At 39.6% G+C, this 26,857-nt stretch overlaps 1 long non-coding RNA gene across 1 annotated transcript; it reads right to left on the bottom strand.

The window, feature by feature from the left end:
- Positions 1-391: 391 nt before the first annotated feature.
- On the bottom strand, positions 392-25,648 carry LOC127370293 (uncharacterized). Its single transcript, XR_007886187.1, has 3 exons — positions 25,496-25,648; positions 11,534-11,956; positions 392-448 (listed from the first exon to the last, which is right to left on the bottom strand). It is a non-coding gene; the product is annotated as an uncharacterized LOC127370293 (long non-coding RNA).
- Between the last annotated feature and the right edge of the window lie 1,209 nt (positions 25,649-26,857).

Here is a 26,857-nt window from a genome sequence, read left to right as displayed (position 1 = left end):
GGCTCTAGGTGGGTGGTCGTCTGTCTCGACCAGTTGGGGTGAGAGAGAGAGAGACAGTGAGAGAGAGAGAGAGAGAGAGAGAGAGAGAGAGAGAAGAAGACAGACAGACAGACAGACAGGTACACAGCAACAACAGTATTGGCAATGGCAATCTAGCAGGACCATGGCAGGAGGCTCCACCAGGATCGATAAGAACCTGCGAGACGAGAAAGCACAAGAACTCCGGGGAAGAAGTGAAGTTAGTAACATGCATTAATGGGACATGAATGAGTGCAGAAAGAGAGAGGAAGAGAGGAGCTCAGTGCAACATGGGAAATCCCCCGATAGTCTAGGCCTATAGCAGCATAACTAAGGGATGGTTCAGGACTCACCTGATCCAACCCTAACTATAAGCTTTATCAAAGAGGAATGTCTTAAGCCTACTCTTGAATGTGGAGAGGGTGTCTGCCTCCTGAACCACAACTGGAAGCTGGTTCCACAGGAGAGGAGCTTGGTAACTGAAGGCTCTGGCTCCTGTTCTACTTTTAGAGACTATAGGAACCACAAGTAGCCCAGCATTCAGAGAACGTAGTGTTCTAGAGGGGTAATAGGGTACTATGAACTCTTTAGGATATGAAGGGGCCTGACCATGAAGAGCTTTATAGGTGAGGAGGAGAATTTTAAATTCTATTCTAAATTTTACAGGGAGCCAGTGCAGAGAAGCTAGTACAGGAGAGATGTGATCTCTTTTCTAGTTCCTGTCAGTACTCGTGCTGCAGCGTTTTGAATTAATTGGAGCGTTTTAATGGACTTATTGGGGCAGCCTGATAATAAAGAGTTGCAGTAATCCAGCCTAGAAGTAACAAATGCATGGATTAGTTTTTCTGCATCTGTCTGTGATAGGATGTGTCTAATTTTTGTAATATTACGTAAATGAAAGAAGGCAGTCCTGGAGGTTTGCTTTATGTGGGAATTAAATGACAAATCCTGATCAAAGATAACTCCAAGATTCCTGACAATGGTGCTAAAGGCCAAGGTAATGCCATCTAGAGTAACTATATTTTTAGACAGTGAGTCTCTAAGGTTTTTGGGGCCAAGTACAAGAATTTCGTTTTTAGTTTAACATCAGAAAATTGCAGCTCATCCAGAATTTTATGTCCTTAAGACATGTTTGTAATTTAGATAATTGATTAATTCCATCGGGCTTGATCGATAGATCAACTGCGTATCATCTGCATAACAGTGAAAGTTAATGGAGTGATTCCTAATAATGTTGCCTAAAGGGAGCATATATCAAGTAAATAGTATTGGTCCAAGTACAGAACCTTGTGGAACTCCATGACTAACTGTAGTATTTATTGAAGATTCATTGTTAACATGTACAAACTGCGAACGATCTGATAAATATGACTTAAACCAGCTTAGTGCGGCTCCTTTAATGCCAATTTGATGCTCAAGTCTCTGTAAAAGAATATTATGGTCAATGGTGTCAAATGCAGCACTAAGATCTAATAATACAAGTACAGAGACAAGTCCATTGTCAGAAGCAATCAAAAGGTCATTATTAACTTTAACCAGAGCTGTCTCTGTGCTGTGATGAACTCTAAATCCTGATTGAAAATCATCAAATAATCTATTGTTATGTAGAAAGTCACACAACTCTTTGACAATTACTTTCTCCAGAATCTTAGAGAGGAAGGGGAGGTTAGAAATCGGTCTATAATTGGCTAAAACCCCTTGGTCAAGAGTGGGCTTTTTAAGAAGGGGTTTAATTACAGCTACTTTAAAAGACTGTGGTACATATCCTGATAATAAAGAAAGATTAATCATATCCAGTAAAGAAGTGCCAATTAAGGGTACGACTTCTTTAAGCAGCCTAGTTGGGATCGGGTCTAACAGACAGGTTGATGTAGAAATTATTGAAGTTAACTGATGAAATTCAATAGCAGGAAAACAGTAAAACAATCCTTTAGGACTGGCTGTTTTCATTTACGTAACACTGCAAAAATCAGACACATCCTGTCAGTGCTGAAGAGGAACCTGGGTTTGTTCTTATTTTCTTCTGTTAGTGTTGAATAATAGGCTCATCTGGCATTACAGGGTACAAAAATTAAGCCATCTTCCACGTTCGTAGTCTGCGACTGGGGTTGGTGCCGCGGTATTGTAGTCCTGTCCATACACCTGGCCGACTCAATGGGCCGGGCTCAGCTGTCAATTATGATGTGAAACCCCCTTTTTATAGTTTCAAATAACTAATTAAAACCAAAAATAAATACTTGAACATACATCAGGTCTCCAATACTATAAGCTATTGTGCATGCTTTAAGAGATGACTAGCATGAGAAAAATAGGAAAAAGTAGCATAATACTGAGCACATCTCAAGTTGTAAACCAGGAGCAATTTCACTTTCTTTGAGCCCAAAGCTTTTTCAGGAATTAGTCAAAGTCACTGAGTGGTAAAACTATGAGGACACCTTAAGAATAAGAACTTCAGGCTTGAGGAAAACAGTCCTGATATGTTTTCTTTTGTAAAGCCAAAGATATGTATTTTTAAATCATGTTCTTGTTCAAATAACATAAAAAAATGTCAGGCTTTGAGTGGCTTTAAACATAATCATGTCACATGTTCCTGAGACTTATAGCCAGCCACCTACAATGGCTGCAAATATCACAGGACGCAAACATTTTACATAAGATGCATTGAAAATGGCTATTGTTTCTTTCACTAATTCAGTCCGTCTGTGAATATTTGAGAGGATTCTCTCAGGCTTAGCACAGGAATCTCTAATCCGCCTTAAATCAGTTACACCATATTGGCTGACTAGCTCTGGCAGTGCTGTTTACTGTGCCTTGCCAAGACAAAGTGAAAACTGGAGCTCTGACTGAGTAAGGGTGCTGGGATGGAAGCGGGAAAATTAGCTTTTCATTCAGGCTCTTTCTGCAGCTATATAAACACGGGGGTGGACATTTTCCACAGCTTAATGGTACAATTTCAGTAACTCTTTTTTCATGAAAATTAAATTGAGAATTGTGACACTTTTATCCATCAATACCAATTCTTATTCATTCATTCACCTTATTTAATCAGGAAAGTTGTTGAACACTCTTCTCTGTGGGAACGATCCAGTAAAGTGGCAGTTGTAAGCCAACAATTGTTGGATTTTGGAACAGAAAAATAGCTAAAAAGATGAAACAACTAAAAAACAGGCTTGGCTCTGCTTATTTTTCATCAGCAGCCTTTTCAGATAGCAGGAAGATGCAGTCTCAAATTACCTTTCAACATGTTGGGTTGATTTTTTTTGTTGAAAGGGTTAGGGTGGGTGAGTAGCTGTTGAGGGGGGGATTAAGTGATGGGTTTAGGTTCAATTATAAAAATGGAAATAAAACAATTGATTGATTTCTAATGCCACCTTTAGATATATCTATTCAACGCTTTACCAATGTGCCACAATAATGTTTTTCAGTTCAAATGTTATTCAGCAACATTTAAATTCAGTAGTATAAGTATAAATTCATAAAAAGTTAATCTGAACAGATGTTGTGCTCTGGATTTCTTGAATATTGAGTGGTTGTGTTTAGCCCTGATGTCAACATAAGCTTTTAGTGAAATGTAAGACAGTTATTCACAAAACATGTCAGGATGTAGAAATTCAATAGTTTTCAAGACTGAACGTTCAAACAACATCGAAGTTGCGCCCTGCTGTCGGTTCATTTTGGCTATATTTTTCAACCCCCTGATGATGTCTAGGTTTAGATGTCGTTTGCAGGGTACCCAGAGCATCATATACCACCATTTTAAAGGTACCATTTAGCATCAGTTTGAGACACAGTGGGCTGAAACTCAAAGTGACCCATCAGCATCAGGTGTCGTAATGTTACGAGCGATAAAGTCCACATAAGGAGGTGGAGACTGCAGTTTGTGTCCTGTGTGAAACCAAAAGTCATTTACATTTTTTACGATTCCTTAACATTATGTGACTTGAATCATGTAACTTATTTATTCTGTTCTTAACCATAACCCTAACCCAAATGATTATGTTTCTTTACCCTAACCAAGTAGTTTTTTTGCCTAAACCTAACCAAACTGCAACATTTCACAACATTAACCACATGTTAAAAAGGCAGTAGCTCAGTTCGTAGGGACTTCGTTTTGGAACTGGAGGGTGGCCAGTTCAAGTACAGCAAGCACCACAGTAAAGAGCATGAACTGGTACCTGGAGAGGTGACAGTTCACCATGAGTGACACAGTAATTATTGCTCATAGTCTATTGGCAGAGATGGAATATAATATTCATAGGTATGTTTTCATCATTTCATGAGGTGTTTTTATCTACAGAAGGAGCAGGGAGTCTATGTTGTAACAGTGTTTCCACAGTAGCTCAAATAGTAGCCAAGGTAAGGCCTTTCACGTTTTTCACAGAGTTTCGCCCCCCCTTTGTTTCTCTGAGACGCTAATCAGTTGGTTGCAATCTGCAACTTAACCACTAGATGCCACTAAATCCTACGCATTGGTCCTAAAAGTCTTTAAGAATGTGGTCACACCACACCGATTAAGCCTGGTTGAGCCTGACAACATCAGAGAATGAGCTGGGCCAATAGCATTCTGCATTTGCACCGCCGTTAACATGCGTTTTACCTTATCCAGGTAAGACATCCAGATCCCGATTTTATACCAGGTAAAAATAAGGTAGCCTTTGCATTGACATCCTTCTGATAGCTGCTCTGTGGGGCTTAGCATTGTGCCTGCAGGACAAATTAAAAAACAAGAACCAATCATTGTGCAGCAGGGCTTCCTGCAAGCAAATGACCAACAGGGTTGTTTTTTTCAGTTTAATCTATTTTTGTCTTTCTTGCAAAATGTCAAATGCAAATTTTATGCAGATTTTCTTCTCTATTCAGATTATGGACATATTCTTTGCATACTTAATCAATACGAACTGTACAAAGTTTTCCTCTAATCCACTGACTCTAAAACACTGCTGTGCACATATACAGAGACCATCTTTTTTCATCCTTGCTGCTTGTGCTGTTTACGGACAGGAGTCACTTCACAGTCATCCATCTTTGTTTTTATACTGGACACAGAGTCACCTTGTCATCTAGAGTCTGATGCTCAGGGACTGCTCCAAAGTCCTTAACAATAACAAAAGAATCTCAGCACTCAAGCATATATCAGCTTGTATGCTCATACTTCATACACACTTGTACATTGCTGAAAAAAACTTTCAGAAACTTTCTCTCATTCCTACCTCTCTTTGACCAGGAAACCTGCTTCTGGGAGCTCCACTCCAGCACAAGGATAGTTTGATTCTATTGAGTCATTTAGGCGCAGTAACTGTCAAGAACAAATAAGAAGCCATTTCAAAGAGGAATGGAAAAACAATACTTGTCATAAACATGCATAAGCCAGCAACCCAGCCATACAATCAAGCAGTCATACAGACAAGGTCAAACAATACAAATAAACAACCAGGAAAATAAGGATTTGTGACCAGATAGAAGGTTTAACTGTTGTGCAGGGGCTGTTTGGCTTCCACTGGAAAGGCTTCGTGGTGATCCTTGCTTAATAATTTAGGAGTTCTTGGGTTTGGGTTTTATTGATCACTGATACTCACTCATGTGTTTATGTGAATCATTCCAGTATACATGTTTAAAGTAAACTAAAATTGGTATTTAGGTATAAAGCATCATACAGCTATTCAAAATAAAACTCCACCACCCTCCGGAGTTATTGAAATGGTTCTCTTTTTTGTTACATTTGTGTGATTTAATAAAAGATGGGAGAAATGGCCAGCCAGTAATGTGGATTTTGTTCTTATTCAGGTCAAAACATTGACTGTATATATAATAAACAGAGCTTCCGGTTCCTAAACCTGCATTCTGTGTAAAGGCCAGCATGGGGCAGCACCATTGGCTGCAATAAAAGACCAATACCATGCAGTCTTATGGAGAAATGAGCCGACTTCTGACTTGCTTTATGAGCTTGGTAAACAGTTTCCTAATGAGTTTATGGTCTCAATCACTATTTACAAGTCTTCTTACATACAGCATTATGTTCATTTAGTAAATGATGGTCCCATTTAGAGTAAAATAGACCATAAAGAAGGGTATGCTTTAGGGCGTGGCTACCTTGTGATTGACAGGTCACTCTCAGTGAGTCTGTCCAGCTCAACGCACCAAACTCAGATCAAACTATCAAACTAGGCAGTGCTGATCAGATAACGATTCTGTTATTGCACTGATTATCTCTCACCTAAAATCTTTTCACAAACATATTTTAGTGTACTGTTTAGATAGAATTAGATGGAGAGTTCATGTGTGACCAGGCCACCTGCCATTGTTTCCTGCTACGGTCGAGTCGAAAACTGCACAGCCAATGAGAGCAGCTCAACATGCACGTCATAACGTCATAACAACAAGAACCTAACTGTCATGGTGACGACCATAATGCCAAACTCAAGGCTTCAAAGCAGGACTCCACAAAACAATGGGTGATGCTATGATAGATTCATGTAACCAGGTTCATTTATCTAATCTAACTATAAAGGAAGGAATCTCTGTATGTCTGTCCTTAGATTTTATCACAAAAAAATAGTCAGCTTATGTCATTGTGAATAAGGCAAGAGCTGAGCCTGCACAGGTCTACAGCTTGGGGGTGACGTTTAAATACCTAGAGCTTCCAGTGTACGAGCTGTGTGCAGTTGGTGATTTGGCCCTAATCGGTGGAATAGCTGAGAGTGTCTTGGTAAGTTTAATATCCTCTTTTGGGGATTTGTGAGGGCCTTGCAAAGAGAGTAAGACGTTGTCAACATAAAGACGGATTTCCCGTCAAATGCACTTTGAATTCCTTTGATGTTACTCATCTGCTGGAAGTATGGAAAACACAGCAGCAAGGTTTTTGATGACTGCTGCAACAAGGGAAGGATTCACCGAGCTCTGAAAGCATGTTACCGATATGTTTTTACAGTGAGTTGGGGGGAGGGGGCTACTCAAATAAAATCCTGCTTAGGGCACCAAAAAGCCCAGGCCGGCCCTGTGACAGTATATTTGTGTTGAGAATGTTGGACTGTGATACAGAGGCTTTCATCATGTCCTCAGTCTGTCTCTCTGTCTGTCAGCATCAGTCATCACGCTGAGCTCAGGCTTAGTCAACGCCAGTGTCTAAACAAGCACGACCAGACCCCTGCTGCTCAGGTCCGCACGCACAATATGCATGCATGCTGTTATCCTTTAGTTATGCCGTTAGTCTGGTGCACACGAAAATTAAACATATAAACACAGACGTGCATTATATAGCAAGATTTCTCTCTCTCTCTCTCTCTCTCTCTCTCTCTCTCTCTCTCTCACACACACACACACACACACACACTTGTCAGTTCATCAGCTTAGCCAGTGACAAGTGGGCCTGCCAGTCTGCCTGTCTCCGTCAGCCTGACAAACTATGCGTGCGTGTGTGTGTGTGTGTGTGTGTGTATGTGTGAAACCAAGTGTGTCTGAGCGGCTCTCTGTGGAGCTTGCTGAGCACAGCTAATCACTGAGTGGAGCATCTTGGAGCCCTCTGATGTCCTGTGAGATTCCCAACAAACAGACACATACACACACACGCACACACACACACACACACACACACACACACACACACACACACACACACACACACACACACACACACACACACACATACACAGGGGTCCAGGAGAGCTGGGCTGCCTGAGGCCATGGTAGAGGAAGAAATAAGAAACTCCTTTGTGTTGTGCTTCAGTGCCCCATCTCTGTTCCTCCTGAGAGCGAGCAGTTTAAATACAGGAGTGTTTACACACAGATGTTTAATATGATACATCAGGATTAATCTAATGTCTCCCCCTTTAAAAATAATTTCTTGCATTTTAATTTATCTCTTTATTTATTTTGTATTGTTTTTGAGTTGACTGTGTTTTGTATTGTAATTTTCTGCAATTTATTAATTTATAATAATAATAATAAATGATAATTGTAATTTGCAGAAAAGGTGTGTGTTTATGTATGTATACATGTATATATGTTTATGTGTGTATATACAAATAAACAGTATATATGTGCACATATAAACATATACATATATACACATATACACTCATATGAATATATTAATATATATGTGTGGAATGGATGCTGATGTATAAACAATTGTATAAAAGATGATGAAGATTGTAAGGAAATATTTTAAAAAAAAAAGAAAAAGATTTCTTTGCAACTTTCACTTCACATTATCATTTGACTTCCCTACATACCATATGTACTGTTTCAAAAATAACCAAAGAGTTTAACTGACACCTCTCGGACACAGAGGTCTCTAGTTTGAGGGTGGTTACCGTCACTGGTTGTTCCATCCAGTCAGTTAATACTCCCTTTCAGTCTACAGTGCAGTGACCCGTGATAAACCTGTGTTTGCTGTTGGTCTGAATGGCTTAACATGACCTGGCTTTATGACCCTGCACCCGACCAGGGTTTAGTGAGGTTCTGACACTGCTGTAGAACCAATGGGTGAAATATTGGTGGTGGCTTGTAGCGTTCTCAGCCACAAAGTCCACTCTTGTCAAAGGTTATGTAACTTTTAAAGGACCAGTGTGGAGGATTTAGTGGCATCTGGTGGTGAAGTTGCAATGAATACCGCTCGCCTTACGACTGTGTAGCAGAAACTTTGGTGGCCACAAAACTCGCAAAAGGCCCAATCTAGAGCCAGTGTTTGGGAAACAAATGAACCCCCAGGGATTAATAAAGTATTTCTGATTCTGATTCTGGTCTGCCCATTCTGGGCTACTGTAGAAACATGGTGGTTCAACATGGCGAACTCTGTAGAAGAGGACCCACTCCCTCTGTAGATAAAAACAGCTCATTCTAAGGTAACAAAAACACTATTCTTATTTTCAGGTCATTATACATTAATACAAACGTACCTAGAAATTTCATATTACATTTATGCCATTGCAAATTGTTACACACTGGAGCTTTAAAAAAGGAAATGACAAATGTTTTTTATTAAAAATGAACTTAAGGAAACATAAATCAGTTCACTATGAACTGATTCTTAGTTCACTATGAACTGATTTAAGAAGACCTTGGGAAATTAAGGTAAATTCTAAGTGACATTATCCTGCAGTTTCATTTTGCCACAGACTATTTAACATTATTGTAGAATGAGAGCTGCTGCTTTTTGTATTCACAAGAAATTCCAAAGTTAGTTAATGATTCCATCATTAAATCAGCAAAGAAAAATTTTTTATTAACTGAAAATTGATGTTAAATAGTGTATAGCACAACTACGACTGCACTCCAGGTATTAACTCTAAACTTACAGACTGGTATTTGTGTTGAAGTGTTAAACACAAGTTAATTATGATATACAACATATCATGTTTGATTGGTATTTGTACGCTACTTTATGATCACACTGTGAACAATTGGAACTAATTGCTGTAATGTGACTTTGCTCATGCAAACAAGCTTGGAAACAAATGTTTGCATCATTGTGTTGAATAAAATTTAAATTATAATAAGTGTTAAAACTTTAGACAACTGTTCCTCCTTGCAGGCTTTGTAAAGATTGTGAGTGAGTATGTATGGCCTTAGGATGAAAATATACTCACAATGCAACTCCAGAACTGTAATGCATACTGCACACCGCAGAGTAGGAAAGAGTGTCAGGTATGAGAATGTACTTAATGCCATTCAAATCTGCCGTGACTCACTTCGGTGTGTACGATACAAACAATCTTTGGCACGTTTTCGGCAGCGAGTTTCGTGTTCCTCAAATCACATACAGTAATGTACTATTCTGTTCTCTGGCCACCAATCAGACATCCAGAAACACATCCACCCTAATCCTCCTTCGTAACAACTCTGAGCCATCAAAATAGCCTCTCTGCTGATGTATAATAGCCGCCTTTCTTCCTCCCATTTTACAGTATTTCCTCTGTCGTTCTCTGCTGTGGCGTGGGGGGTTCAGGGACTGAGATTAGAGACCCCCCTGTGACTCTACAGATGGACGCTGCCATCCCCCTGCCATTAAATTCCTTCCCAAACTCACACTACTCTTTTATATCCATAAAGTAGAGCTGGGTGGTTAGGGCCAGCAGCTTTCCAGTGAGATATGTTTATGAATAAATTTATATGGGGACGGTGGATATGACAGTACAGTATGCAAAGAAACAGAATTTTCAGCAATGGAAAATAAGTAATGAATGGTTTCATTAAAAGTCCTAGGGTTATTGTACAGGGCAGTTAACTGTTGGTCAGAGTGATGGCCTGTGTGTAGAAATTGTTCCTGTGTCTCTTTGTTGTGGTGAACAGTGCTCTGTAGCACCTACCAGAGGGGAGGAGTTGGAACAGGTTGTGTCCAGGGTGAGATGGATCTGCAGTGATGTTACCTGCCTGTTTCCTGACTCTGGACAGGTAAAGGTCCTGAATGGAGGGCAGCACCAGCAATGGGGTTGGCACCAATGATCCTCTCTGCAGGCCTGACTGTCCTGGATGAATGGATGAACAGAGAACAGACTGAAGGATTGCAGTATAGAACTGGATCAACAGTTCCTTAGGCAGGTTGAGCTTCTTGAGCTGGCGCAGTAAGTACAACCTCTGCTGAGCCCTCTTGATGATGGTGTCAGTGTTGGACTCCCACTTAAGGGCCTGGGAGATTGTGGATCCCAAAAACCTGAAGGTTTTCACAGTAGACACAGGGCTGTTGAGTATAGTGATGGGGGCAGAGTTAGGGGGCTCCTCCTAAAGTCCTCTGTCATATCTACAGTTTTGAGCGTATTAAGCTCCAGGTTTTTCTGACAAGACCAGAGTGCCAAACCTCCCATCTGTATGCAGACTCGTCACCTTGGAGAGTCAAGGTGTTGAAGGATGTAGTGCAGTACCATGTTGACGGCATCATCCACTGACCTGTTTGCTCGATAGGCAAACTGCATGGGGTCCAGCAGGCCTGTAATGTCCTTTAATTTAATTCAATTCAATAAAATTTATTTGTATAGCGCCAATTTATAACAGAAGTTATCTCAGGACACTTTTCAAATAGAGCAGGTCTAGACCGAACTCTTTAAAACATTATTTACAGAGACCCAACAGTACAACCATGAGCAAGCACTTGGCAACAAGGGCAAGGAAAAACTGCCTGTTAAAAGGCAGAAACCTAGGACAGATCCTTCGGCTCTAGGTGGGTGGTCGTCTGTCTCGACCAGTTGGGGTGAGAGAGAGAGAGAGAGAGAGAGAGAGAGAGAGAGAGAGAGAGAGAGAGACAGACAGACAGACAGGTACACAGCAACAACAGTATTGGCAATGGCAATCTAGCAGGACCATGGCAGGAGGCTCCACCAGGATCGATAAGAACCTGCGAGACGAGAAAGCACAAGAACCCCCGGGGAAGAATTGAAGTTAGTAACATGCATTAATGGGACATGAATGAGTGCAGAAAGAGAGAGGAAGGGAGGAGCTCAGTGCACCATGGGAAATCCCCCGATAGTCTAGGCCTATAGCAGCATAACTAAGGGATGGTTCAGGACTCACCTGATCCAACCCTAACTATAAGCTTTATCAAAGAGGAATGTCTTAAGCCTACTCTTGAATGTGGTGAGGGTGTCTGCCTCCTGAACCACAACTGGAAGCTGGTTCCACAGGAGAGGAGCTTGGTAACTGAAGGTTCTGGCTCCTGTTCTACTTTTAGAGACTATAGGAACCACAAGTAGCCCAGCATTCAGAGAACGTAGTGTTCTAGAGGGGTAATAGGGTACTATGAGCTCTTTAGGATATGAAGGGGCCTGACCATGAAGAGCTTTATAGGTGAGGAGGAGGATTTTAAATTCTATTCTACATTTTACAGGGAGCCAGTGCCGAGAAGCTAGTACAGGAGAGATGTGATCTCTTTTTCTAGTTCCTGTCAGTACTCGTGCTGCAGCGTTCTGAATTAATTGAAGCGTTTTAATGGACTTATTGGGGCAACCTGATAACAAAGAGTTGCGGTAATCCATCCTTGAAGTAACAAATGCATGGATTAGTTTTTCTGCATCTGTCTGTGATAGGATGTGTGTAATTTTGTAACATTACGTAAAGGAAAGAAGGCAGTCCTGGAGGTTTGCTTTATGTGGGAGTTAAATGACAAATCCTGATCAAAGATAACTCCAAGATTCCTGACAGTGGTGCTAGAGGCCAAGGTAATGCCATCTAGAGTAACTATATATTTAGACAGTGAGTCTCTAAGGTTTTTGGGGCCAAGAACAAGAATTTCGTTTTTTTCTGAGTTTAACATCAGAAAATTGCAGCTCATCCAGGATTTTATGTCCTTAAGACATGTTTGTAATTTAGATTGATTCATTTAATCGGGCTTTAATCAATAGATATAACTGTGTATCATCTGCATAACAGTGAAAGTTAATGGAGTGATTCCTAATAATGTTGCCTAAAGGGAGCATATATAAAGTAAATAGTATTGGTCCAAGTACAGAACCTTGTGGAACTCCATGACTAACTGTAGTATTTATTGAAGATTCATTGTTAACATGTACAAACTGCGAACGATCTGATAAATATGACTCAAACCAGCTTAATGCGGTTCCTTTAATGCCAATTTGATGCTCAAGTCTCTGTAAAAGAATATCATGGTCAATGGTATCAAATGCAGCACTAAGATCTAATAATACAAGTACAGAGACAAGTCCATTGTCTGAAGCAATCAGAAGGTCATTATTAACTTTAACCAGAGCTGTCTCTATGCTATGATGAACTCTAAATCCTGACTGAAAATCCTCAAGTAAACTATTGTTATTTAGAAAGTCACACAACTCTTTGGCGACTACTTTCTCCAGAATCTTAGAGAGGAAGGGGAGGTTAGAGATTGGTCTATAGTTGGCTAAAACCCCTGGGTCAAGAGTGGGCTTTTTAAGAAGGGGTTTAATTACAGCTACTTTAAAGGACTGTGGTACATATCCTGATAATAAAGAAAGATTAATCATATCCAGTAAAGAAGTGCCAATTAAGGGAACAACTTCTTTAAGCAGCCAAGTTGGGATCGGGTCTAACAGACAGGTTGATGGCTTCGATGAAGAAATTATTGAAGTTAACTGGTGAAGATCGATAGCAGAAAAACAGTCTAAATATATATTTAAGTTTACATTAGTAAAAGTCCCTGAACTTGGAGAGCCACTGATAACTGTTGATGGCAGTTGGTGATTAATTTTCTCTCTAACAGTAATAATTTTATTATAAAAGAAGCTCATGAAGTCATTGCTACTTAAGTTTATGGGGATATGTGGCTCAATAGAGCTGTGACTCTCTGTCAGCCTGGCTACAGTGCTGAAGAGGAACCTAGGGTTGTTCTTATTTTCTTCTATTAGTGCGGAATAATAGGCTCCTCTGGCATTACGGAGGGCCTTTCTATATGTTTTAAGATTATTATGCCAAATTGAGCGATTTCTGATAATTTGGAAGAGTGCCATTTCCTTTCAGATTTCCTAGCTATTTGCTTTAACTGGCGGGTTTGGTGGTTGTACCACGGTGCTAGTCTCCTGTGTTTTAATAATTTCCTTTTTATAGGAGCGATAGAGTCTAATGTTTATTGTAGTGAGCCTGCAGCACTATTGACAAGATTATCAATTTCAGAGGGACTAAAGTTGTTATAGGACTCTGTTAAATTCAGACATGGCATTGAATTAAATACTGAAGGAATCTCCTCCTTAAATTTAGCTACAGCACTGTCATTTTTGCCTAATGGCTTATAATCTAATAGTATGAATTCAAAAGTTATTAAATAATGGTCCGATAGGAAAGGATTATATGGGAAGACTATTAAATGTTCAATATCAATGCCATATGATAGAACAAGGTCAAGAGTGTGATTAAAACAATGAGTTGGTTTATTTACACTCTGACAGAAGCCAATTGAGTCTATTAATGAGATAAATGCGTTACTAAGGCTGTCATTGTTAACATCCACATGAATATTAAAATCACCTACAATAATTACTTTATCTGATTTAAGGACTAAACTTGATAGAAACTCTGAAAATTCAGATATAAAACTATAGTACACTATAACAAATAGAAGTGGCTGCAGTGTTTTCCAGGATGGGTGAGAAAGACTAAGAACAAGGCTTTCAAATGAATTATAATTTAGTTTAGGTTTAGGGTCCATTAAAACGCTTGAATCATATATGGCTGCTACTTCACCTCCTCGGCCGGTGCCTCGAGGAATGTGAGTATTAATATGACTGGGGGGGGTGGATTCATTTAGGCTAACATACTCCTCGTGGGACAACCAGGTCTCAGTAAGACAAAGTAAATCAATATCATAATCTGATATTAATTCATTCACTAAAACAGCTTTAGAGGACAGAGACCTGATATTTAACAGCCCACATTTCATTCTCTTATTTTGTGCTACTGAGGAGTTAGTTTGAATTTTTATTAGGTTTTTATGTTGAACTCCTCTTGTTTGTATTTCTTTAAATAATTTAGGTGGCTTCCAGTTATCAATGAAGCCCACATCGTTTGCTGGACACCACCTCGACAGCCAGCGGTGGAAGTCCGACATCCGGCTATACATGTCATCACTGATCACATTTGGCAGGGGTCCAGAGAAAACTACGGAGTCCGACATTGTTTTAGCATAGTTACACACCGACTCCACATTAATTTTGGTGACCTCCAAATGGCGTAAACGGGTGTCATTACCGCCGACGTGGATAACAATCTGTATTTACGTTTATCTTTGGCCAGCAGTTTTAAATAGGATTCAATGTCACCCGCTCTGGCCCCAGGGATACATTTAACTATGGCCACTGGGATGACTTCACACAACTCCAGTGATCTGTAATAATCTGTTCACTCAGAAAGATTGTGTTATTTGCTCTTTCAAAGGGACAGGGTCACCCACTTGTAATGGCTCAAAGCGATCAAAAGTTTCAGTCCAGTGTGGCCTAATTAAAATAACTTTTATGTTGACTGATATTTAATTGGTTAAATATCAATAAATATTTAGTGTATGTGGAGATTGAATCTTGTCGACAGTGGTTCCTAGTCTTTCATTGAATCACCAGGAAATTACATGCTAATTATTATTACAGTTGCTTACATTCTGACCAATAATTTCATTATCTTGGCAGTGGAATGACTGTCCAATATCTGGACTTTAGCTATCATTCTTTGGGCACTCAGCCCTGCTGAGGACAGATTACCTCACCCAAATTCTTCTCCAAGAGAAGCTAAAGATGTTTTGGCACTATGAGCCACCCATAGGGCATTTCTTGAACAACAAAATAGGAAAAGATAGAATGACAATCCAATCATGCTTGTCACCAAACACAGGGCTGTCTGCCACCACTTCCAGGGCTGCCAAGTGATATTATTCACAAGTTGATGAGGACTTTTCACAGTCGAACTGAGGAGAATCCCTCCCTCTTTGTTTTCCTTGTCCGTCTTCGGAAAATCCTCTCACTCAGACAAGCGTGACTCTGCGGATTGGGTTTATGATATGTAGTACAAAGTGAGTAGATCCCTGAGAACTATTCGGAAGCATTAGAATATATACGGCAGGACCGTGGCTGCTGTGTGTCCAATGTGGGCCCTTTCAGGTGTGCAGCATTAATCCATAGTGTGTGTTTGTGGGTCTGCAGGGGGGTTAATCCTCTATTCAGACTCCACAATTAACCCCCTACCTTCCTTTCTCTCTTCCTCCAGCCCTCCAGCTCCTTCCTCCTTACATCCCCACCTCTGTGACGCCCTCCAGACGTCCCTCTCTGCGGTTGCCTTGCCCTCCTACTGATTCTGTCCCGCCTTTAACCCCAGTTTTCCCATCATTCTTTGGCCACTACAGGCAGATACTACAGGAAGACAGGAGAGAGATGGCAATTTAGTGACAGGAAGGCTTACTGTGTCCCCCCCTTTTCAAAACAGCCCCTCACAGTGAAGCTCAGGAGATGACAATGAAGTTAGAATTGATACACAGCCGAGTTGTTAAGACTTTCAGGTTACCTCTTGATTCAAGTGCTTGTAAATTGCAGAATTAATATTACATGAGCACACCTTTCACTTTTTATACAAATGGTGAAAAGTGAAAACCATCATCAAACCATATTAGAACACCAGGAGAGGTTGGTGAAGAAATGTGAAATAAGTCCAATTCACATGAGATCAGTTTAGTTTATATCGCTCATTTCAGTGTGTAATTGTAATAATACACTGTAACCCAAACTACTTCTAGGCTACACATTCACTTTAATTCACTCACTGGTAGAGTGGCAATGATTAGTTGATTAATCGTCATTTTTTATGACAAAAATCTCCAAAGTCTCTGATTTCAGCTTCTCAAGTGAGTGGTACAACGGTAAACTGAATATCAATGGGTTGTGGATAAAACAAGACATTTGAGGACGTTACTTTGGGAAACAGTGATAACCTTTTTTCACCATTTTCTGACATTTTCTGATCCAAAGAAAGGAGAAAATGATGGACAATCAATAATGGAAATACTGGTCAAAGATACCAAGCCCGCCTCTATTGGACATGCTAACATTCTCAACCATACTGATGAGGTTGAAAAAGGTTAATGCCTCGCTCATGATGAGCTCATATAATCTGGGGAAGTCCAATGATTCATCCTCACTTGATTCCAGCCAGTTGAACCACTTGTGAATTTCTTTAATCTTGTCCATTACACACTTTGGGTTTGACAGGCTACAGCCTTTGTCCCCATTCCATACAACTTACTAAGATGAGCCGATTTGGAGTTGTGCTTATACTGGACAAGCTAACTAATTGAATTTAAAAAGCACCATGTATAACACAACACTCTAAATCCACCTTAACATCTGGTTCACTCTGCCCTGAAAACATGATTTGTGACAACATGCTCTTTTTGCTATTTTCCTGTATCTCATCATCAGGGATCGTAAAATCAGGCTATTATTGATATATATATATATATATATATATATATATATATATATATATATATATGTTTTCGCACAAGGGTGATGAATCACTATTCTTACCATCACCATTGAAGCATGGTGGCACAGTATCATTATACACTATGAACGTCACTCACTTTAGCTCACTCAAAAATCAGAAAAAGACTCAGTCCCTCTTAGTCTATGTGCCAAATCTTCATTATTAATTTCTCTGTTGTGTCATCAGCACACTGTGAGTCATAGTCAGTCCTCTCTTTGAGGCACGCTAATGCGTCGCTATCATGCAGGGACAGGGATCCCACTCTTTTCAAGAAATCCTGTTCCAAGACATTTTCCAGGAGTTTTTCTTGAAAATACAGGACAGGACTTGCTTACAAACAGTACTGACTTTAACTCCAGTTTTATTCCTCTTTTAATGACAAAAAGTCTCAGGTTCATTATGATGCCGAAAAGATCACTGCAAGTCCGTTCCACTCCACGTCTGGTATGAACAGCTAGATTGACTGACATGGCTGAAAGGAAAAGGGAGCATTGAAAAAGTAGGTTAACCCACCTTGAAGCTTCAAACTGCACAATATAAATTTTCGATTCACGTTACAAAGTGATTCACAAGGAACGTGTGCTTGCATGGATGCAGTGCAATACCTGACTGTATTCAGATTATTGAGAGGGATCTTAGTTTTCATGAAGTGTACCATGCTCTAGGGGTGTAACAGTACACAGAAGTCCAGTTCATTTCACACTCTGATAAAAGGGTCGCGATTGGTACAGTGGTTTTTATTTGTGCTTGCCAGGTGCTGGCCATCGGGAAGTCCGGGAATACTACCGAACAGCTGATCCATTCCAGGCTGAACTGCCCGGTGGTCATAGATTTTTAGGTCACACCCCCTCGTGGCCAAATTGTTGAAAAACGTGTGCTAAAGTGACCTCTTGGGAGCCAAAACGTGTGTTAAACTGCCCTCTTTGGAGCCAAAACGCGTGCTAAAGAGGCCTATTGGGAGCCAAAGCGCGTGCTAAAGTGCCCTCTACAGTGGTGAGGAGGCGCTATATCTGCACCATCCAGGCAACAGTATGAATCAGTAAAAACGAGCAATGCTCATTGAGCCTACAATACAGTTGAAATAGGCAATATTTCTATCCAGTATCCAGCTTAACTGCTTTATCAAAATGCTATGACAATTAGCATATTATATGCAACATGTAATTGGGACTCTGCTTTAATCCTAAAAGACAAAGAAAACAACTGCATGACAAACTGCACTGCACTGTCCACCCTGTACTGATTCCACTCTGTGGTACAAACAGCAAACAGTATCCCAGCAGGCCGTACAATAACACAGGATAACAAGGACAGAGGAGGAGGGAAATTAGCATGTGTGACCACGGTTAGTTACCACTCTCTACAGGGAAATACAGCCCTTTTATTAATTCTATTTATAAGCTTTTCAATATAAAAGTTATGATTAAGACAAACAACACTCAGGCATCAACACAATAAAGAAGTCAGTCAACAATGTATGGCTGCTGTGAGAAATATTGGATGTTAACCCATTGCTCTTTGCCAAAGAAATCAAGTAATGGCCCTAATATTTTAAAGTTAGTGTCCTAAGGTGACTCACTCTGGGTGACACAACCTCTCATCACGATCGGCCCTCCCCCAGCTTTGATTTCATTTGTTTTGTCCATTGTCTGAGGTACATCCTAGCGTACAGGTTGCCAATTCATAACCAGCTGTGAAATTTCCATTTAGTCATCTTGTTTTTTGCATATTTGCTTTTGATCATGCTGACTTACTTTCAATTTATTTTGTTAATTTATTTCACAGGTGTAATTATTTGTTCAACCTTTTGTTTTGTATCTTCCCAATGTGTATTTTTTCTATATGTAGTTTAAATTTTCTCTTCTTTATAAATTAAGTTCTAGCAGTGAAGTTTCAGACTGCAACTAACAGAACACCACTTGCGTCTGTATCTGACGACCTGGGAACGAGAACGTGCCGTGAAGTGTGTAGGAGAAAGTACAATGGCTGCGAAAGTTTTTAAAAATTTGAAAGGCCCTATCTAGAGCCAATGTTAGTTTGTCTGTTCTGGGCAACTGTAGAAGGCAGAGTCAATCAATGGCGACCCACAGCATCTGTAGATAAAACGGGTCATTCTAAGGTAATGAAAACATGATATCTATATTATATATTCAGGTAATTACACACATCTAAATATATTTTATTCCATTTCTGGCATTAGATCCTCCTAAACTGAACCTTTAAATTTAGTATGGTTTTATTTTAGAAGATAATAATTATTTGATGATGATTACTTGTAGTAATAGTAATAGATAGTTGAAATATGACTTGACAAAGTTATTACACAGTTGTGGTCCTTAAAATGTCAGAAAATCGTGAAAATGTTGAATGTCTTGTTTTTTCCACAAAGCAAACATATTCAGTTTATTTATAAATATAAATACAAATATTTATAAAGAAACCAGAAATTATTCACATTTGAGAAGCTGATATCAGAGAATCTTTCATTTCTTTCTTTAAAAAATCATATAATAGTAGACAACTAATTGATTAATCGACTAACTGTTGAGGCTTCACCAATAGTTCCATTGTCTCTCTATTTGGAAAGACACCTTTGAGTATTTTGCGCCACATAAATGAATACTTTTATCCTATTGTTACTTGTTCACAATGAAACCACTCTTGTGTCTAAATGGTTAATATGAAGCTGTAGCCAGCAGCTAGTTTGCTAGCTAGTTATAGCTTAGCATACAGACAGGGTGAAGAGCTAGCCTGGCTCTGTCCAAAGCTAAAGAAATCCCCCTACCAGCCCCTCTAAAGCTCACTAATTAACATGTTGGCTGTGATGGTGTGTCTACCATTGCGAGGTACATCTAATTTGTTGTTATATTCACATTTAATGATGATGATTACTGTTGGTGTTATTTATTTAAACCTGTGCAGCTGCTCCATCTAGAAACTCTTTTATCAGTCCAGACCATGTGGATGTGCCTTTGTCCCTCAGATACCTTGAACCATGACCATTTCCTTTTCCTGCTGCCATCCTGTCTGCTTGTCTTTATTACCACACCTTGTCACTCATCCTTCCTGAACACACACTGTTCTCAATAAACAACACACACCACCGCTGATTGTCTCAGCAATCTAAGATCAATGTGTGATGTACTTGGCTTGCTGGTTATTATTTGCTTGCAGTATCTAACAGCTTATTCTGATGACAGAGAAGCCCAAATTTCTCACTACATGATGCATCTCTCTTTCCTTTTATTAATTGATGGCCTATTATAAGAGGCGGTTGTAGCCAAGTTGAAGAGAGGTACAAACAGGTGGGAGGTTCGTTCAAATGAGACAGAGCAAAGAGAGTTATCTTGGTGGAAACTGGGCCTTAGATGATGAGTTGAGAATAGACAAACCACATCAGTCAGCTGCTGGTCTGGTGATTTTATCAACAAGAGCAAACTAAACACTGACACCAAATGCACAAAAAATGATTCAGTAATGCTTAAAATGTAGTCAGTAGATGCCTTTAATCAGGATTGTACTGTGTCACATTCTGCAATATGATGTGACAATGATATCACAATGATGTGATAAGACTGGAAAAGTGATTGATCATTTAAATATTTATTAAAAAACATTTACTAAAACCCCTTTTATTGGTTTTTTTGATGGGATATATAACACTTGCAATCATTATTACCTCTTTAAGTGTTAGAAATTGAGTTGACGTCATGTCACTCTGCACCATCTGGGCAACAGTATGAATCAGTAAAAACAAGCAATGCTCATTGAGCCTACAATACAGTTGAAATAGGCAATATTTCTATCCAGTACATTTCTCATATGCTGATACTGATATTTCGGATGACCAGCCGCTGTCTTTGAAGCTCATTAGGAGCTAAGCTGCATCATCAGATTCCTAGTAAGACTAAATTTAACGAGACTAAGACTCGACAGAGGCTCTGTGGGGCTGTCCACAGTGATGCTTTGAGTTAAATGTTAACATGTCAATGTGTAGCAGGTATAATGTTTAGTTTAGCATGCTAACATGCTTATTAGCACTAAAAGCAAAGTAAAGGGGGGGCTGATGGGAATTTTTAAAACTTTTACAGGTATTTTGGTCATAACGTTAACCTTGCAAGGCTGCTGGACTTGCAATATCACATGAGAGTCCATCTTGACAGGTTTCAAGCTATGCTTGTGTGTCCAACCCAAGTGTGAACTTATCGTGATGTCACCCATGTTTGGTTTGTGGAGAACGAGTTTGGTATTTTGGCCGTCACCATGACAGTTACACGGAGCCAGAGGAGATAACGGACTGCGAGTTGAGCTGTTCCTATCGGCTGCACAGTTTGGACTTGTCCGTAGCAGGAAACAATGGCAGATCGCCTGGTCACACACAATGTTGTATTTCAGTCCGACACTACACTGAAATATGTTTCTGAAACGATTTTAGGCAATGCAGAAACAGAAGCTTGATTCATATCTGATCAGCACTGCCTAGTTTGACAGTTTGATCTGAGTTTTGTGTGCTGCGCTGGACAGACTCTGAGAATGACCTGTCAGTCATAATATACCATAAATAGAAACAATAAACATTTTAGGAAACTGTTTACTGAGCTAATAAATGAAGTGAGCAGTCGGCTCATTCTCTGTTAGAGTGCATGGTATTGTTTGTTTTATTGAAGCCAATGGAGCTCCCCCTGCTGGCCATTTCCAAACATTTTCCAACAAGGACTTCCCAGATAGTTCTGTCAAACCATCTGGCACAGTAAGGTTATCATAAACAGTGTTAGGCTAGTTACTCAAAAAAGGTAATTTATTACTCATTACTCTTTTCAAAAGTAATAGTATTACTTTACTTATTACACCCTGCCAACAGTAGTCAGTTACATATTAGTTTTATGACATTGCTGCTACTCCACACAAAATTGGGTTAGGTAATTGTGTTCCTTCTCCCCAAAATTCCGATTTACGACGATTAAAATCCAATTTGGTTTGTTAAAATCAAAGTTACTGATTATTTCCCTCTTTCAAGCTAGTTTCCTCCACAATTACAAAAATGTCAGGAAAGAAATATTATTACTGAAAATAGTATTAATAGTAATGCCTTACTGTCACTGATCATAAAGTATTACACATTAAAATTTTGGATCATCAAAGTTATTACAATCCAAGTGAACATGAATATCTGAAACAGATTACGTGGCAATTAGTGATGGGAATTCTGGTTCTTTTTAGTGATCCAGATCATTTGGCTGAGCTCACCAAGAAGAGCCGGCTATATCGGCTCCCAAATGGCTCTTCATTTTACCACTTATACCTTTTATAATTCAGCCAAATTTTGCGCTGTTTGCCCAGTCTGCTCTGATTGGTCAGCATTATGCAGGGATGACACTCCGGCCCCTCCCACTTCCACCTCAGCGTTGCCGGTGTTTTGGCAGGTAGCTCTTCACTGTTACTGAGTTTATCTGCATTTCTACCGTCAATATTAATTCAATAACTGCTTCTAAACCAAAACCTTTGCCACCGGACATGTTAGAGCGGGAGTCTGACCTGAAACCACAGAGAAAGGAACAACATCAACAATCAGGATTACAGCTTTCTGTGACGTGTTCCTCAGGTCAATACTGCTATATATTTATATATATAAAAACCTTTATCTATCACATAATGTTAGTGTTCATACCTTAACTATGAGAACCAACACTGTTTTATGCTTGTCTTTACAGGTACAGCAGTGAGCAGTGACCTACAGTCTACACAGCCCAGTAAAGTTAAACATATTATATATTACATAATATTAACAACATTAGTCAAGCAGTTGTTTCTAGTGAAGAAACACCCAGTAAAGGTACCAAAGTAATCAGAGTAATAGTATAATGATTACTGTAACCTCCCATCTGTTATATTCTTTATACACATTAGTTTACTGAGACCATGGAAACAGAAACCTGGAATACTTTATCCTGTACAACATGTCAACATAAGTGAAGGAAATACTCATCTAATAAAGTAATTTGTTTATGTGGTTTAAAAACTGCTATGTAACCAACTGTACTGTATCCATATTTCATAGTCTGATATTTTAACTTGAAACTATTATTACCAAAGTTAACCTGCAATTATGTTTTTAACCCCATTCATCTATATTATTAATTTATATTATATATATGAGACAGTAATGTATTGTGTTACTTACAGTCATTTACTACAGGTTAAATTTCACATTTTCATATTGATAGATGTTACAGGAACCAGGTTTTCAACTTTTCTACATGCAGAAAATCTTCATAAAACCTCTGTGAAATAACATGTTATTTATATAAAACCATACTTATTAATGAATTTAAAAATGACCAAAACTCTTCTTAAAAGTAAAACACTTTATTTATGTTTCATTCATATTCCAGTTACACATGTTGTAAGTAACAAAGCTTTAACTTTTATGTAAGCTGTGCAGATCATGTCCTCCATCAAGGTTTATGGTTTTTAGTATACTGAAGTGTGAGCTGGTAATGGAGCTCTGCAGTCAGTGTTCATCTTCATCAGTCTTCCTTTGGATACCCAGACTGTCCTGATGCTGCAGCTGTCTCTGTCCTCTGATGGGTCCAGGAACACCTGAGCTTCATCAGGTCACCTGTAAAACATGGAAGATTCAGTGTTACTTGTAAGGCAGCATATAATATACAGTATAATATAATACAGTATAATATAATACAAGTACAACAGCTCATTGTGGCTCACAGTAGTCCTAAGTTATAATCTAAAATAATAAAGCAGTGTCTCTGGTGGTTCCTTGTTGCAGCTAACTGTAGTGATGTGTTGTTGAAACAGTCTGAGGTTACCAACACAATGTCTATCTAATGGCAGCAGATACACACACACACACACACACACAGGACATTTACTGACTGTAGCTGATGTTGTGACAAGTTCCCGGTGCAATAACAGGCATTTAGCAGTGAGCCTCTGTGTTGTTTATTATAGGCCATTATCACGCTGATACGTGGTACTTCCGCATTCAGTGATCTTTGTGCACTGCCACTACCGGTGAATCATTCATCACTCTGGCCAACCCATGATGGACGATCCTAAGTTTACTTATACTGCATCCCTGCTAAATTTACCCAAAATAACTTTTTCTGACGTACATTGACTAACTGAACAACACTCCATCACAGCCCGCTCCAAAGTGGACAAGGGATACAGTAATGCTAGCTAACATAACATTACATTAGCTAGGTAGGTTAGCTTATGCTAACGTCAGTTTGGCTTCAGCTCAGATTCAACAGCCATGTGCAATAAATTGCTATACCTTTGTGACATACGTACGGTATGCAAATATCAATATCATGATAATGTAACTTTGCATTTAAATTTGTTAATATCCTGTTTGTTGAATCCAACATGTTAATGGTGTAAGGGGTTAACTACTCTACTGCGGTTGCAGATTTCCTAGGATTTTTGGTTAATTGTAATATTATTAAAATTACATTTCTATATCATTTGCAACAAGATTTTCATTTTAGTTTAACTTAATCAACTAAAATTATTAGTGTTGTGTCTTTAATGTAGATTGTTTTCCAAGCTGATGCAGCCGAACTTCAAGAAACCTCATGCAGCTGTACAGCAGGCAAGGTTCTGTGCAACCATCTAGTGGCCTTGTTGTTCCAGAGTGCCCATTACAGCATGTTGCAGGTGAAGGCTGTGGTCTGGGATGATGTTTACATGGGCAGGTTGATTGGAGTGACACTAGTTCTAGAGGTCTACCTTTGATTGTTAACAAGCACATCCTCAATCCCAGTTTGCTCTTCTATCTCTTGTTCTGCAGGTGAGAGTTCTACCACCACCTGTGGCCTGCACAAGCTCTCTGCAAACATGGCGTCGACCAAGGACAAAGGTAACATTGTAGCCGCGCGGAGCTGCACCGCATTGAATAGACTTCCAGTCTATTTTTAGAAAATAATAAAAATAAAAAAATAGACTGGAAGTCTGGCTACATTGGTTAACATGTGAGTGAATTAGAATTCAATTCAATTCAATTCAATTTTATTTGTATAGCACCAGTTCATAACAGAAGTTATCTCAGGACACTTTTCAAATAGAGCAGGTCTAGACCGAACTCTTTATAACATTATTTACAGAGACCCAACAGTACCACCATGAGCAAGACCTTGGCGACAAGGGCAAGGAAACACTGCCTGTTAAAAGGCAGAAACCTAGGACAGATCCTTCGGCTCTAGGTGGGTGGTCGTCTGTCTCGACCAGTTGGGGTGAGAGAGAGAGAGAGAGAGAGAGAGAGAGAGAGAGAGAGAGAGAGACAGAACAAAAAACGAGAGACAGACAGACAGACAGGTGCACAGCAACAACAGTATTGGCAATGGCAGTCAAGCAGGACCATGGCAGGAGGCTCCACCAGGATCAATAAGAACCTGCGAGACGAGAAAGCACAAGAACTCCGGGGAAGAAGTGAAGTTAGTAACATGCATTAATGGGACATGAATGAGTGCGTTCTGAATTAATTGGAGCGTTTTAATGGACTTATTGGGGCAACCTGATAATAAAGAGTTGCAGTAATCCAGCCTTGAAGTAACAAATGCATGGATTAGTTTTTCTGCATCTGTCTGTGATAGTATGTGTCTAATTTTTGTAATATTACGTAAATGAAAGAAGGCAGTCCTGGAGGTCTGCTTTATGTGGGAGTTAAATGACAAAGGGCGAAGAAGATCCTCAAACAGCCCAGTCACCCCGGACACGCTTTCTTCTCTCTACTGCCATCAGGTCGGCGTTTCCGATGCCTGAGGACAAAGACTGAGAGGCTGAAGAAGAGTTTCTATCCACATGCCATCCGCCTGCTCAACTCTGAGCCTTAACCGGACTTAAAAAAAAAACAAAAAAAAGACACACTGTACTTTACTCACATAGCTGCTTTCAATACTGTAAATGTGTGTGTGTGTATATACGAGCTACTCCCCTCTAAGTTTTACATTTGGAGTCTACAGTCTATATTTTATATGTTATATTACGATCTATATTTTATTTTATTTTTTTCTTAGTTTTATATTTACACTTACACAACATATTGTTTACCTTGTGTGTTATGTGCAATCACTACTGTTTTACTGTAGTAGTATTTTGTTTTTCTTTACTACTGGCTGCAGGTACAAAGAATGCATTTCACTGTGCATTGTACTATGTATAACTGTGCATGTGACAAATAAAACATCTTATCTTAGCAAGATACTATTACAATCATGACTACTTGTTAATATCATTCCCAGGGGATCCATGCAGAGCCGGTTCAGGACTTGGTTGTTAGGGGACCAAAGCCATCCACCAGGAGTGTATGCAAATCAACACTCTATCACAGGTAATGTTACTACTGTAACTAATATTATACTGTTGCCTGCCGTATAATACATAATTGTATCTTGCCACTTTTATACACATAGATTATGTAGCAAATATAAATATAATAATATAAAACCAAAAACAAGCTGCAAGAGATGTGTGGATAATTTAACACTTTTAATTTTACGTTTCAGGATCCCTCCCTGACCCGCAAGTCTTGTCTCTTGGGAAAGGACTGAAAAACCTCAGGCCGCAACCACTAATATCCTCAGTGCTGCATGGCTTGTCTCAACTCTCCATGGTCGACTCCAGGTTCGGACCTGTGCCGCGAGGTTCACCCCTGTCCTGCCAGTGTCCTCCTGTGGTCAAACGCGGAAATTATGTCCAGCAGACACGTGAGCAGTCTGAGTGCCCATTATGGCAAGCTTTAAGCAAGCCTAGAGTGACAGCTAGTAGGTTCTATGAGGTTAGCCATGTGAAAGGGCCGTCTTCTGGTCAGATCCTGGCAGGGCGGATACTTAAGGGAGTACGCCAAACTCCCGCCGTGAAAAGGGGCCTTGAACGC

The sequence above is a fragment of the Dicentrarchus labrax genome, unplaced genomic scaffold (genome assembly GCF_905237075.1).
Source record: "Dicentrarchus labrax unplaced genomic scaffold, dlabrax2021, whole genome shotgun sequence".
Classification (NCBI taxonomy): Eukaryota; Metazoa; Chordata; class Actinopteri; family Moronidae; genus Dicentrarchus; species Dicentrarchus labrax.
This window is presented reverse-complemented; position numbering and strand designations above follow the sequence as displayed.